Raw genomic sequence first — 15,152 nt, 5'->3', positions numbered from 1 at the left:
GGGGTAAAGCCCAACATCTAGAGGAAAAGCCAAATATATAGATTTAAAACCCAAAATCTAGAGGTAAAGACCAATATCTAGACTTAAAGCCCAAAATCTAGATGTAAAGCCCAACTTCTAGATCTAAAGCCTATCTTCTAGTGGTGAAGTCCAAAATCTAGAGGTAAAGCCCAAGACCTAGTGGTAGAGCCCAAAATCTAGAGGTAAAGCCCAACATCTAGAGGTAAAACCAGATATCTAGAGGTAAAGGCAACATCTAGAGGAAAAGCCAAATATATAGATTTAAAACCCAAAATCTAGAGGTAAAGACCAATATCTAGATGTAAAGCCCAACTCCAAATCTAAAGCCCAAAATCTAGATGTAAAGCCCAACTTCTAGAGGTAAAGGCGAGTATCTAGAGTTAAAAAACAACATCTAGAGGGAAAGCCCAGAATCCAGAGGTAAAGCCGAACATCTAGAGGTGAATTCCAAAATCAAGTGTTAAGGCCCGACATCTACAGTTAAATCCAAACATATAGATGTAACCCCCAACTTCCAGACGTAAGGCCCAAAAACTAGAGGTAAAGCGCAATATCTAGAGGTAAAGCCGAACAACTTGAGGTAAAGCCCAAAGTCTAGATGTAAAGCCCAACTTCTAGAGGTAAAGTCCAAAATCTAGAGGTAAAGATCAAGACCTAGTGGTAGAGCCCAAAATGTAGAGGTAAAGCCCAACATCTAGAGGTAAAGCCAGATATCTAGGGGTAAAGCCCAACATCTAGAGGAAAAACCAAATATATAGATTTAAAACCATAAATCTAGAGATAAAGCCCAACATCTAAATGTAAAGCAAAACATCTAGATGTAAAGCCCAACTTCTAGATCTAAAGCCCAACATCTAGAGGTAAAGCCTAACATCTAGTGGTGAATTCCAAAATATAGTGTTAAGGCCCGACATCTACAGTTAAAGGCAAACATATAGATGTAAACCCCAACTTCTAGAGGTAAGGCCCAAAATCTAGAGGTAAAGCCAAAGTCTAGAATTAAAGCCCAACTTCTAGAGGTAAAGACAAATATATAGATTTAAAACCCAACATCTAGAGGTAAAGCCCAACATCTAGACGTAAAGCCAGATACATGACGGTAAAGCCCAACATCTAGAGGAAGAGCCAAATATATAGATTTAAAACCCAAAATCTAGAGATAAAGCCGAACATCTAAATGTAAAGCAAAACATCTAGATGTAAAACCCTACATCTAGAGGTAAAGTCCAATATCTAGACCTAAAGACCAACATCTAGAGGTAAAACCCAACATCTAGTGGTAAAGCTCAACGTCTGGAGATAAAGCCCAGATTCTAGAGAGAAGCCAAAAATCCAGATGTAAAACCCAAAATCTAGAGGTAAAGCCCAACATCTACAGGTAAATCCAGATATGTAGGGGTGAAGCCCACCATCTAGAGGAAAAGCCAAATATATAGATATAAAACCCAAAATCTAGAGGTAAACCCCAATATCTAGACGTAAAGCCCAAAATCTAGATGTAAAGCACAAATTCTAGATCGAAAGCCCAACATTTAGAGGTGAAGACCAATATCTAGAGGTAAAACGCAACATCGAGACGTAAAGCCAGATATCTAGAGGTAAAGCCCAACATCTAGAGGAAAAGCAAAATATATAGATTTCAAACCCAATTTCTAGAGTTAAATCCCAACATCTAGGGGTAAAGCCCAAAATCTAGATGTAAAGCTCAACTTCCAGATTTAAAGTCAAAAATCTAAATGTAAATACCAATACCTAGAGGTAGAGCTTAAAATGTAGAGGTAAAGCCCACACCTTGATATAAAGCCAGATATATAGATCTAAACCCCAAAATCTAGAGGTGAAGCCCAATATCTAGATGTAAAGCCCAAAATCTAGATGTAAAGCCCAACTTCTAGAGGTAAAGCCCATCATCTAGTCCTACAGCCCAATGTCTGCAGGTAAAGCCCAACTTACAGAGGTGAAGGCAAACATCTAGATGTAAAACCCAAAATCTAGAGGTAAAGCCCAACATCTAGAGGAAAAGCCAAATATATAGATTTAAAACTCAAAATCTAGAGGTAAAGCCCAATATCTAGACGTAAAGCCCAAAATCTAGATGTAAAGCCCAGCTTCTAGATCTAAAGCCCAAAATCTAGATGTAAAGCCCAAATTCTAGATCTAACACCCAAAATCTCGAGGTAAAGAACAATATCTAGAGGTAAAACCCAACAGCTAGAGGTAAAGCCAGATATCTTGAGGTAAAGCCCAACATCTAGAGGAAAAGCAAAATATATAGATTTCAAACCCAAATTCTAGAGTTAAATCCCAACATCTAGAGGTAAAGCCCAACTTCCAGAGTTAAAGTCCAAAATCTAGAGGTAAACACCAATACCTAGAGTTTGAGCCCAAAATCTAGAGATAAAGCCCAACATCTAGAGATAAAGCCAGATATATAGATTTAAAATCCAAAATCTGGAGGTAAAGCCCAACATCTAGAGCTAAAGCCCCAAATCTAGATGTAAAGCCCAATTGCTAGATCTAAAGCCAAATACTCTAGAGGTAAAGCCCAACATGTAGAGGTAAAGACTAAGATCTAGAGGTGAATTCCAATATCTAGTGTTAAAGCCCGACACCTACAGTTAAAGCCAAACATCTAGATGTAAAACCCAACTTCTAGAGGTAAAGCCGAATATCTAGAGTTAAAGCGCATCCTTTCGAGTAAAGCCCAAAATCTAGAGTTAAAGCCCAACATCTAGAGGGAAAGCCCAGAATCTAGATGTAAAGCCTAACATCTAGAGGTGAATTCCAAAATCAAGTGTTAAGGCCCGACATCTACAGTTAAAGCCAACCATATAGATGTAACCCCCAACTTCTAGAGGTAAGGCCCAAAATCTAGAGGTAGAGCCCAACTTCTAGAGGAAAAGTCCAAATTCTAGAGGTAAAGCCCAAGACCTAGTGGTAGAGCCTAAAATCTAGAGGTAAAGCCATACATCTAGACGTAAAGCCAGATATCTGACGGTAAAACCCAAAATCTAGAGGTAAAGCCCAACATCTAAATGTAAAGCAAAACATCTAGATGTAAAACCCGACATCTAGAGGTAAAGTCCAATATCTAGACTTAAAGACCAACATCTAGAGGTAAAACCCAAGATCTAGAGGTAAAGCCCAACATCTGGAGGTAAAGCCCAGATTCTAGAGAGAAGCCAAAAATCCAGATGGAAAACCCAAAATCTAGAGGAAAAGCCAAATATATAGATTTAAAACCCAAAATCGAGAGGTAAAGACCAATATCTAGACATGAAGCCCAAAATCTAGATGTAAAGCCCAACTTCTAGATCTAAAGCCCAACATCTACAGGTAAAGCCTAACATCTAGTGGTGAATTCCAAATCTAGTGTTAAGGCCCGACATCTACAGTTAAAGCCAAACATATAGATGTAACCCCCAACTTCTAGAGGTAAGGCCCAAAATCTAGAGGTAAAGCCCAACTTCTAGAGGTAAAGTCCAAAATCTAGAGGTAAAGCCCAAGACCTAGTGGTAGAGCCCAAAATCTAGAGGTAAAGCCATACATCTAGACGTAATCCAGATATCTGATGGTAAAGCCCAACATCTAGAGGAAAAGCCAAATATATAGATTTAAAACCCAAAATCTAGAGATAAAGCCCAACATCTAAATGTAAAGCAAAACATCTCGATGAAAAACCCTACAACTAGAGGTAAAGTCCAATATCTAGACTTAAAGACCAACATCTAGAGGTAAAACCCAACATCTTGAGTTAAAGCCCATCGTCTGGAGGTACAGCCCAGATTCTAGAGAGAAGCCAAAAATCCAGATGGAAAATCCAAAAACTAGAGGTAAAGCCCAACATCTAGAGGTGAATTCCAAAATCTAGTCTTAAGGCCCGACATCTACAGTTAAAGCCAAACATATAGATGTAACCCCCAACTTCTAGAGGTAAGGCCCAAAATCTAGAGGTAAAGCCCAACTTCTAGAGGTAAAGTCCAAAATCTAGAGGTAAAGCCCAAGACCTAGTGGTAGAGCCCAAAATCTAGAGGTAAAGCCCAGAATCTAGAGGTAAAGCCTAATATCTAGAGGTGAATTCTTAAATCAAGTCTTAAGGCCCGACATCTGCAGTTAAAGCCAAACATATAGATGTAACCCCCAACTTCTAGAGGTAAGGCCCAAAATCTAGATGTAAAGCCCAACTTCTAGATGTAAAGCCGAATATATAAAGCGCATCATTTAGAGTAAAGCCCAAAATCTAGAGTTAAAGCCCAACATCTAGAGGTAAAGCCCAGAATCTAGATGTAAAGCCTAACATCTAGAGGTAAAGCCGAAAGTCTTGAGGTAAAGACAAATATATAGATTTAAAACCCAACATCTAGATGTAAAGCCCAATATCTAGACGTAAAGCCGAACTTCTAGAGGAAAAGTCCAAATTCTGGAGGCAAAGCCCAACACCTAGAGGTAGAGCCCAAAATCTAGAGGTAAAGCCCAACACCTAGACGTAAAGCCAGATATCTAGGGGTAAAGCCCAACATCTAGAGGAAAAGACAAATATATAGATTTAAAACCCAAAATCTAGAGGTAAAGCCCAATATCTAGACGTAAAGCCCAAAATCTAGAGGTAAAGCCCAACATCTAGAGTTAAAGTTGAACGTCTTGAGGTAAAGCCAAAGTCTAGAGGTAAAGCCCAACTTCTAGAGGTAAAGTCCAAAATCTACAGGTAAAGCCCAACATCTAGAGGTAAAGCCAGATATCTAGAGGTAAAGCCCAACATCTAGAGGAAAAGCCAAATATATAGGTTTAAAACCCAACATCTAGAGATAAAGTCCAACATCTAAATGTAAAGCAAAACTTCTAGATGTAAAACCCGACATCTAGAGGTAAAGTCCTATATCTAGACTTAAAGACCAACATCCAGAGGTAAAACTCAACATCTAGAGGTAAAGCCCAATGTCTGGAGTTAAAGCCCAGATTCTAGAGAGAAGCCAAAAATCCAGATGGAAAATCCAAAATCTAGAGGTAAAGCCCATCATCTAGAGGTAAAGCCAGATATCTAGGGGTAAAGCCCAACATCTAGAGGAAAAGCCAAATATATAGATTTAAAACCCAAAATCTAGAGGTAAAGACCAATATCTAGACGTAAAGCCCAAAATCTAGATGTAAAGCCCAACTTCTAGATCTAAAGCCTAACTTCTAGAGGTAAAGTCCAAAATATAGAGGTAAAGCCCAAGACCTAGTGGTAGAGCCCAAAATCTAGAAATAAAGCCCAACATCTAGACGTAAAGCCAGATATCTAGAGGTAAAGCCCAACATCTAGAGGAAAAGCCAAATATATAGATTTTAAACCCAAAATCTAGAGGTAAAGCCCAATATCTAGACGTAAAGACCAATATCTAGATGTAAAGCCCAACTTCTAGATCTAAAGCCCAAATATATAGATGTAGAGCCCAACTTCTAAATCTAAAGCCCAACATCTAGAGGTAAAGCCCAATATTTAGAGTTTAAGCCCATCATTTAGAGGTAAAGCCCAAAATCTAGATGTAAAGCCCAACTTCTAGAGGTAAAGCCCACCATCTAGTCCTACAGCCCAATGTCTGCAGGTAAAGCATAACTTACAGAGGTAAAGGCAAACATCTAGATGTAAAACCCAAACTCTAGAGGTAAAGCCCAACATATAGGGGTATAGCCCAAATTCTAGAGATAAAGTCCAACGTCTAGATGTAATCCCAACATCTAGAGGTAAAGCCTAACATCTAGAGGTGAAGCACAGCATATAGAGGTATAACCCAACATGTAGAGATAAAGACCAACATCTAAATGTAAAGCAAAACATCTAGATGTAAAACCCTACATCTAGAGGTAAAGTCCAATATCTAGACTTAAAGACCAACATCTGGAGGTAAAGTCCAATGTCTGAAGGTAATGACCAACTTCTAGAGCTAAAAACCCAAATCTAGATTTAAACCCCAACATCTAGAGATAAAGCCCAACTTCTAGATCTAAGCCCCACATCTAGAGGGAAAGTCCAGAATCTAGAGGTAAAGCCTAACATCTAGAGGTGAATTCCACCATCAAGTGTTAAGGCCCGACATCTACAGTTAAAGCCAAACATATTGATGCAACCCCCAACTTCTAGAGGTAAGGCCCAAAATCTAGAGGTAAAGCCCAACTTCTAGAGGTAAAGTCAAAAATCTAGAGGTAAAGCCCAAGACCTAGTGGTAGAGCCCAAAATCTAGAGGTAAAGCCCAACACCTAGACGTAAAGCCAGATATCTAGGGGTAAAGCCCAACATCTAGAGGAAAAGCCAAATATATAGATTTAAAACCCAAAATCTAGAGGTAAAGACCAATATCTAGACGTAAAGCCCAAAATCTAGATGTAAAGCCCAAAATATAGAGATAAAGCCCAACATCTAGAGCTAAAGTTGAACGTCTTGAGGTAAAGCCAAAGTCTAGAGGTAAAGCCCAATTCTAGAGGTAAAGTCCAAAATCTAGAGCTAAAGCCACACATCTAGAAGTAAAGCCATATATCTAGAGGTAAAGCCCAACATCTATAGGAAAAGCCAAATATATAGATTTAAACCCCAAAATCTAGCGATAAAGCCCAACATCTAAATGTAAAGCAAAACATCTAGATGTAAAACCCGACATCTAGAGGTAAAGACCAACATCTAGAGGAAAAGCCAAATATATAGATTTAAATCCCAAAATCTAGAGGTAAAGTCCAATATCGAGAGGTAAAGCCCAAAATCTAGATGTAAAGCCCAACTTCTAGATCTAAAGCCTAACTTCTAGAGGTAAAGTCCAAAATCTAGAGGTAAAGCCCAACACCTAGAGGTAGAGCCCAAAATCTAGAGGTAAAGCCCAACACCTAGACGTAAAGCCAGATATCTAGGGGTAAAGCCCAACATCTAGAGGAAAAGACAAATATATAGATTTAAAACCCAAAATCTAGAGGTAAAGCCCAATATCTAGACGTAAAGCCCAAAATCTAGAGGTAAAGCCCAACATCTAGAGTTAAAGTTGAACGTCTTGAGGTAAAGCCAAAGTCTAGAGGTAAAGCCCAACTTCTAGAGGTAAAGTCCAAAATCTACAGGTAAAGCCCAACATCTAGAGGTAAAGCCAGATATCTAGAGGTAAAGCCCAACATCTAGAGGAAAAGCCAAATATATAGGTTTAAAACCCAACATCTAGAGATAAAGTCCAACATCTAAATGTAAAGCAAAACTTCTAGATGTAAAACCCGACATCTAGAGGTAAAGTCCTATATCTAGACTTAAAGACCAACATCCAGAGGTAAAACTCAACATCTAGAGGTAAAGCCCAATGTCTGGAGTTAAAGCCCAGATTCTAGAGAGAAGCCAAAAATCCAGATGGAAAATCCAAAATCTAGAGGTAAAGCCCATCATCTAGAGGTAAAGCCAGATATCTAGGGGTAAAGCCCAACATCTAGAGGAAAAGCCAAATATATAGATTTAAAACCCAAAATCTAGAGGTAAAGACCAATATCTAGACGTAAAGCCCAAAATCTAGATGTAAAGCCCAACTTCTAGATCTAAAGCCTAACTTCTAGAGGTAAAGTCCAAAATATAGAGGTAAAGCCCAAGACCTAGTGGTAGAGCCCAAAATCTAGAAATAAAGCCCAACATCTAGACGTAAAGCCAGATATCTAGAGGTAAAGCCCAACATCTAGAGGAAAAGCCAAATATATAGATTTTAAACCCAAAATCTAGAGGTAAAGCCCAATATCTAGACGTAAAGACCAATATCTAGATGTAAAGCCCAACTTCTAGATCTAAAGCCCAAATATATAGATGTAGAGCCCAACTTCTAAATCTAAAGCCCAACATCTAGAGGTAAAGCCCAATATTTAGAGTTTAAGCCCATCATTTAGAGGTAAAGCCCAAAATCTAGATGTAAAGCCCAACTTCTAGAGGTAAAGCCCACCATCTAGTCCTACAGCCCAATGTCTGCAGGTAAAGCATAACTTACAGAGGTAAAGGCAAACATCTAGATGTAAAACCCAAACTCTAGAGGTAAAGCCCAACATATAGGGGTATAGCCCAAATTCTAGAGATAAAGTCCAACGTCTAGATGTAATCCCAACATCTAGAGGTAAAGCCTAACATCTAGAGGTGAAGCACAGCATATAGAGGTATAACCCAACATGTAGAGATAAAGACCAACATCTAAATGTAAAGCAAAACATCTAGATGTAAAACCCTACATCTAGAGGTAAAGTCCAATATCTAGACTTAAAGACCAACATCTGGAGGTAAAGTCCAATGTCTGAAGGTAATGACCAACTTCTAGAGCTAAAAACCCAAATCTAGATTTAAACCCCAACATCTAGAGATAAAGCCCAACTTCTAGATCTAAGCCCCACATCTAGAGGGAAAGTCCAGAATCTAGAGGTAAAGCCTAACATCTAGAGGTGAATTCCACCATCAAGTGTTAAGGCCCGACATCTACAGTTAAAGCCAAACATATTGATGCAACCCCCAACTTCTAGAGGTAAGGCCCAAAATCTAGAGGTAAAGCCCAACTTCTAGAGGTAAAGTCAAAAATCTAGAGGTAAAGCCCAAGACCTAGTGGTAGAGCCCAAAATCTAGAGGTAAAGCCCAACACCTAGACGTAAAGCCAGATATCTAGGGGTAAAGCCCAACATCTAGAGGAAAAGCCAAATATATAGATTTAAAACCCAAAATCTAGAGGTAAAGACCAATATCTAGACGTAAAGCCCAAAATCTAGATGTAAAGCCCAAAATATAAAGCCCACCATCTAGAGCTAAAGTTGAACGTCTTGAGGTAAAGCCAAAGTCTAGAGGTAAAGCCCAATTCTAGAGGTAAAGTCCAAAATCTAGAGCTAAAGCCACACATCTAGAAGTAAAGCCATATATCTAGAGGTAAAGCCCAACATCTATAGGAAAAGCCAAATATATAGATTTAAACCCCAAAATCTAGCGATAAAGCCCAACATCTAAATGTAAAGCAAAACATCTAGATGTAAAACCCGACATCTAGAGGTAAAGACCAACATCTAGAGGAAAAGCCAAATATATAGATTTAAATCCCAAAATCTAGAGGTAAAGTCCAATATCGAGAGGTAAAGCCCAAAATCTAGATGTAAAGCCCAACTTCTAGATCTAAAGCCTAACTTCTAGAGGTAAAGTCCAAAATCTAGAGGTAAAGCCCAACACCTAGACGTAAAGCCAGATATCTAGGGGTAAAGCCCAACATCTAGAGGAAAAGACAAATATATAGATTTAAAACCCAAAATCTAGAGGTAAAGCCCAATATCTAGACGTAAAGCCCAAAATCTAGAGGTAAAGCCCAACATCTAGAGTTAAAGTTGAACGTCTTGAGGTAAAGCCAAAGTCTAGAGGTAAAGCCCAACTTCTAGAGGTAAAGTCCAAAATCTACAGGTAAAGCCCAACATCTAGAGGTAAAGCCAGATATCTAGAGGTAAAGCCCAACATCTAGAGGAAAAGCCAAATATATAGGTTTAAAACCCAACATCTAGAGATAAAGTCCAACATCTAAATGTAAAGCAAAACTTCTAGATGTAAAACCCGACATCTAGAGGTAAAGTCCTATATCTAGACTTAAAGACCAACATCCAGAGGTAAAACTCAACATCTAGAGGTAAAGCCCAATGTCTGGAGTTAAAGCCCAGATTCTAGAGAGAAGCCAAAAATCCAGATGGAAAATCCAAAATCTAGAGGTAAAGCCCATCATCTAGAGGTAAAGCCAGATATCTAGGGGTAAAGCCCAACATCTAGAGGAAAAGCCAAATATATAGATTTAAAACCCAAAATCTAGAGGTAAAGACCAATATCTAGACGTAAAGCCCAAAATCTAGATGTAAAGCCCAACTTCTAGATCTAAAGCCTAACTTCTAGAGGTAAAGTCCAAAATATAGAGGTAAAGCCCAAGACCTAGTGGTAGAGCCCAAAATCTAGAAATAAAGCCCAACATCTAGACGTAAAGCCAGATATCTAGAGGTAAAGCCCAACATCTAGAGGAAAAGCCAAATATATAGATTTTAAACCCAAAATCTAGAGGTAAAGCCCAATATCTAGACGTAAAGACCAATATCTAGATGTAAAGCCCAACTTCTAGATCTAAAGCCCAAATATATAGATGTAGAGCCCAACTTCTAAATCTAAAGCCCAACATCTAGAGGTAAAGCCCAATATTTAGAGTTTAAGCCCATCATTTAGAGGTAAAGCCCAAAATCTAGATGTAAAGCCCAACTTCTAGAGGTAAAGCCCACCATCTAGTCCTACAGCCCAATGTCTGCAGGTAAAGCATAACTTACAGAGGTAAAGGCAAACATCTAGATGTAAAACCCAAACTCTAGAGGTAAAGCCCAACATATAGGGGTATAGCCCAAATTCTAGAGATAAAGTCCAACGTCTAGATGTAATCCCAACATCTAGAGGTAAAGCCTAACATCTAGAGGTGAAGCACAGCATATAGAGGTATAACCCAACATGTAGAGATAAAGACCAACATCTAAATGTAAAGCAAAACATCTAGATGTAAAACCCTACATCTAGAGGTAAAGTCCAATATCTAGACTTAAAGACCAACATCTGGAGGTAAAGTCCAATGTCTGAAGGTAATGACCAACTTCTAGAGCTAAAAACCCAAATCTAGATTTAAACCCCAACATCTAGAGATAAAGCCCAACTTCTAGATCTAAGCCCCACATCTAGAGGGAAAGTCCAGAATCTAGAGGTAAAGCCTAACATCTAGAGGTGAATTCCACCATCAAGTGTTAAGGCCCGACATCTACAGTTAAAGCCAAACATATTGATGCAACCCCCAACTTCTAGAGGTAAGGCCCAAAATCTAGAGGTAAAGCCCAACTTCTAGAGGTAAAGTCAAAAATCTAGAGGTAAAGCCCAAGACCTAGTGGTAGAGCCCAAAATCTAGAGGTAAAGCCCAACACCTAGACGTAAAGCCAGATATCTAGGGGTAAAGCCCAACATCTAGAGGAAAAGCCAAATATATAGATTTAAAACCCAAAATCTAGAGGTAAAGACCAATATCTAGACGTAAAGCCCAAAATCTAGATGTAAAGCCCAAAATATAGAGATAAAGCCCAACATCTAGAGCTAAAGTTGAACGTCTTGAGGTAAAGCCAAAGTCTAGAGGTAAAGCCCAATTCTAGAGGTAAAGTCCAACATCTAGAGCTAAAGCCACACATCTAGAAGTAAAGCCATATATCTAGAGGTAAAGCCCAACATCTATAGGAAAAGGCAAATATATAGATTTAAACCCCAAAATCTAGCGATAAAGCCCAACATCTAAATGTAAAGCAAAACATCTAGATGTAAAACCCGACATCTAGAGGTAAAGACCAACATCTAGAGGAAAAGCCAAATATATAGATTTAAATCCCAAAATCTAGAGGTAAAGTCCAATATCGAGAGGTAAAGCCCAAAATCTAGATGTAAAGCCCAACTTCTAGATCTAAAGCCTAACTTCTAGAGGTAAAGTCCAAAATCTAGAGGTAAAGCCCAAGACCTAGTGGTAGAGCCCAAAATCTAGAGGTAAAGACCAACATCTAGACGTAAAGCCAGATATCTAGAGGTAAAGCCCAACATCTAGAGGAAAAGCCAAATATATAGATTTAAAACCCAAAATCTAGAGAGAAAGCCCAACATCTAAATGTAAAGCAAAACATCTAGATGTAAAACCCTACATCTAGAGGTAAAGTCCAATATCTAGACTTAAAGACCAACATCTAGAGGTAAAACCCAACATCTTGAGGTAAAGCCCAATGTCTGGAGGTACAGCCCAGATTCTAGAGAGAAGCCAAAAATCCAGATGGAAAACCCAAAATCTAGTGTTAAAGCCCAACATCTAGAGGTAAAGCCCAGAATCTAGAGGTAAAGCCTAATATCTAGAGGTGAATTCTTAAATCAAGTCTTAAGACCCGACATGTACAGTTAAAGCCAAACATATAGATGTAACCCCCAACTTCTAGAGGTAAGGCCCAAAATCTATATGTAAAGCCCAACTTCTAGATGTAAAGCCGAATATATAAAGCGCATCATTTAGAGTAAAGCCCAAAATCTAGAGTTAAAGCCCAACATCTAGAGGTAAAGCCCAGAATCTAGATGTAAAGCCTAACATCTAGAGGTAAAGCCGAACGTCTTGAGGTAAAGACAAATATATAGATTTAAAACCCAACATCTAGAGGTAAAGCCCAATATCTAGACGTAAAGCCCAACATCTAGAGGAAAAGTCCAAATTCTGGAGGCAAAGCCCAACACCTAGAGGTAGAGCCCAAAATCTAGAGGTAAAGCAACATCTAGATTTAAAGCCAGATATCTAGAGGCAAAGCCCAACATCTAGAGGAAAAGCCAAATATATAGATTTATAACCCAAAATATAGAGGTAAAGCCCGATATTTAGACATAAAGACCAAAATCTAGATGTAAAGCCCAACTTCTAGATCTAAAGCCTAAAATCTAGATGTAAAGCCAAACTTCTAGAGGTAAAGCTGAATATATATATCGCATCATTTAGAGTAAAGCCCAAAATCTAGAGTTGAAGCCCCACATCTAGAGGGAAAGCCCAGAATCTAGATGTAAAGCCTAACATCTAGAGGTGAATTCCAAAATCAAGTGTTAAGGCCCGACATCTACAGTTAAAGCCAATCATATAGATGCAACCCCACACTTCTAGAGGTAAGGCCCAAAATCTAGAGGTAGAGCCCAACTTCTAGAGGAAAAGTCCAAATTCTAGAGGTAAAGCCCAAGACCTAGTGGTAGAGCCTAAAATCTAGAGGTAAAGCCATACATCTAGACGTAAAGCCAGATATCTGACGGTAAAACCCAAAATCTAGAGGTAAAGCCCAACATCTAAATGTAAAGCAAAACATCTAGATGTAAAACCCGACATCTAGAGGTAAAGTCCAATATCTAGACTTAAAGACCAACATCTAGAGGTAAAACCCAAGATCTAGAGGTAAAGCCCAACATCTGGAGGTAAAGCCCAGATTCTAGAGAGAAGCCAAAAATCCAGATGGAAAACCCAAAATCTAGAGGTAAAGCCCAACATCTAGAGAAAAAGCCAAATATATAGATTTAAAACCCAAAATCGAGAGGTAAAGACCAATATCTAGACATGAAGCCCAAAATCTAGATGTAAAGCCCAACTTCTAGATCTAAAGCCCAACATCTACAGGTAAAGCCTAACATCTAGTGGTGAATTCCAAATCTAGTGTTAAGGCCCGACATCTACAGTTAAAGGCAAACATATAGATGTAAACCCCAACTTCTAGAGGTAAGGCCCAAAATCTAGAGGTAAAGCCAAAGTCTAGAATTAAAGCCCAACTTCTAGAGGTAAAGACAAATATATAGATTTAAAACCCAACATCTAGAGGTAAAGCCCAATATCTAGACGTAAAGCCCAACTTCTAGAGGAAAAGTCCAAATTCTAGAGGCAAAGCCCAACACCTAGAGGTAGAGCCCAAAATCTAGAGGTAAAGGAACATCTAGAGGTAAAGCCAGATATCTAGAGGTAAAGCCCAACATCTAGAGGAAAAGCCAAATATATAGATTTATAAACCAAAATATAGAGGTAAAGCCCGATATCTAGACGTAAAGACCAAAATCTAGATGTAAAGCCCAACTTCTAGAGGTAAAGCCGAATATATAAAGCGCATCATTTAGAGTAAAGCCCAAAATCTAGAGTTGAAGCCCCACATCTAGAGGGAAAGCCCAGAATCTAGATGTAAAGCCTAACATCTAGAGGTGAATTCCAAAATCAAGTGTTAAGGCCCGACATCTACAGTTAAAGCCAAACATATAGATGCAACCCCCAACTTCTAGAGGTAAGGCCCAAAATCTAGAGGTAAAGCCCAACTTCTAGAGGTAAAGACCCAAATCTAGAGTTAAAGCCCAAGACCTAGTGGTAGAGCCCAAAATCTAGAGGTAAAGCCCAACATCTAGACGTAAAGCCAGATACCTAGGGGTAAAGCCCAACATCTAGAGGAAAAGCCAAATATATAGATTTAAAACGCAAAATCTAGAGGTAAAGACCAATATCTAGATGTAAAGCCCAACTCCAAATCTAAAGCCCAAAATCTAGATGTAAAGCCCAACTTCTAGAGGTAAAGGCGAGTATCTAGAGTTAAAAAACAACATCTAGAGGGAAAGCCCAGAATCCAGAGGTAAAGCCGAACATCTAGAGGTGAATTCCAAAATCAAGTGTTAAGGCCCGACATCTATAGTTAAATCCAAACATATAGATGTAACCCCCAACTTCGAGACGTAAGGCCCAAAAACTAGAGGTAAAGCGCAATATCTAGAGGTAAAGCCGAACATCTTGAGGTAAAGCCCAAAGTCTAGATGTAAAGCCCAACTTCTAGAGGTAAAGTCCAAAATCTAGAGGTAAAGATCAAGACCTAGTGGTAGAGCCCAAAATGTAGAGGTAAAGCCCAACATCTATAGGAAAAGCCAAATATATAGATTTAAAACCCAAAATCTAGAGATAAAGCCCAACATCTAAATGTAAAGCAAAATATCCAGATGTAAAACCCGACATCTAGAGGTAAAGTCAATATCTAGACTTAAAGACCAACATCTAGAGGTAAAACCCAAGATCTAGAGGTAAAGCCCAACATCTGGAGGTAAACCCAGATTTTAGAGAGAAGCCAAAAATCCAGATGGAAAACCCAAAATCTAGAGGTAAAGCCCAACATCTAAATGTAAAGCAAAACATCTAGATGTAAAGCCCAACTTCTAGATCTAAAGCCCAACATCTAGAGGTAAAGCCTAACATCTAGTGGTGAATTCCAAAATATAGTGTTAAGGCCCGACATCTACAGTTAAAGGCAAACATATAGATGTAAACCCCAACTTCTAGAGGTAAGGCCCAAAATCTAGAGGTAAAGCCAAATTCTAGAATTAAAGCCCAACTTCTAGAGGTAAAGACAAATATATAGATTTAAAACCCAACATCTAGAGGTAAAGCCCAATATCTAGACGTAAAGCCCAACTTCTAGAAGAAAAGTCCAAATTCTAGAGGCAAAGCCCAACACCTAGAGGTAGAGCCCAAAATCTAGAGGTAAAGGAACATCTAGAGGTAAAGCCAGATATCTAGAGGTAAAGCCCAACATCTAGAGGA

The sequence above is a fragment of the Leptosomus discolor genome, unplaced genomic scaffold (genome assembly GCF_034619465.1).
Source record: "Leptosomus discolor isolate bLepDis1 unplaced genomic scaffold, bLepDis1.hap2 HAP2_SCAFFOLD_27, whole genome shotgun sequence".
Lineage (NCBI taxonomy): Eukaryota > Metazoa > Chordata > Aves > Leptosomiformes > Leptosomidae > Leptosomus > Leptosomus discolor.
This window is presented reverse-complemented; position numbering follows the sequence as displayed.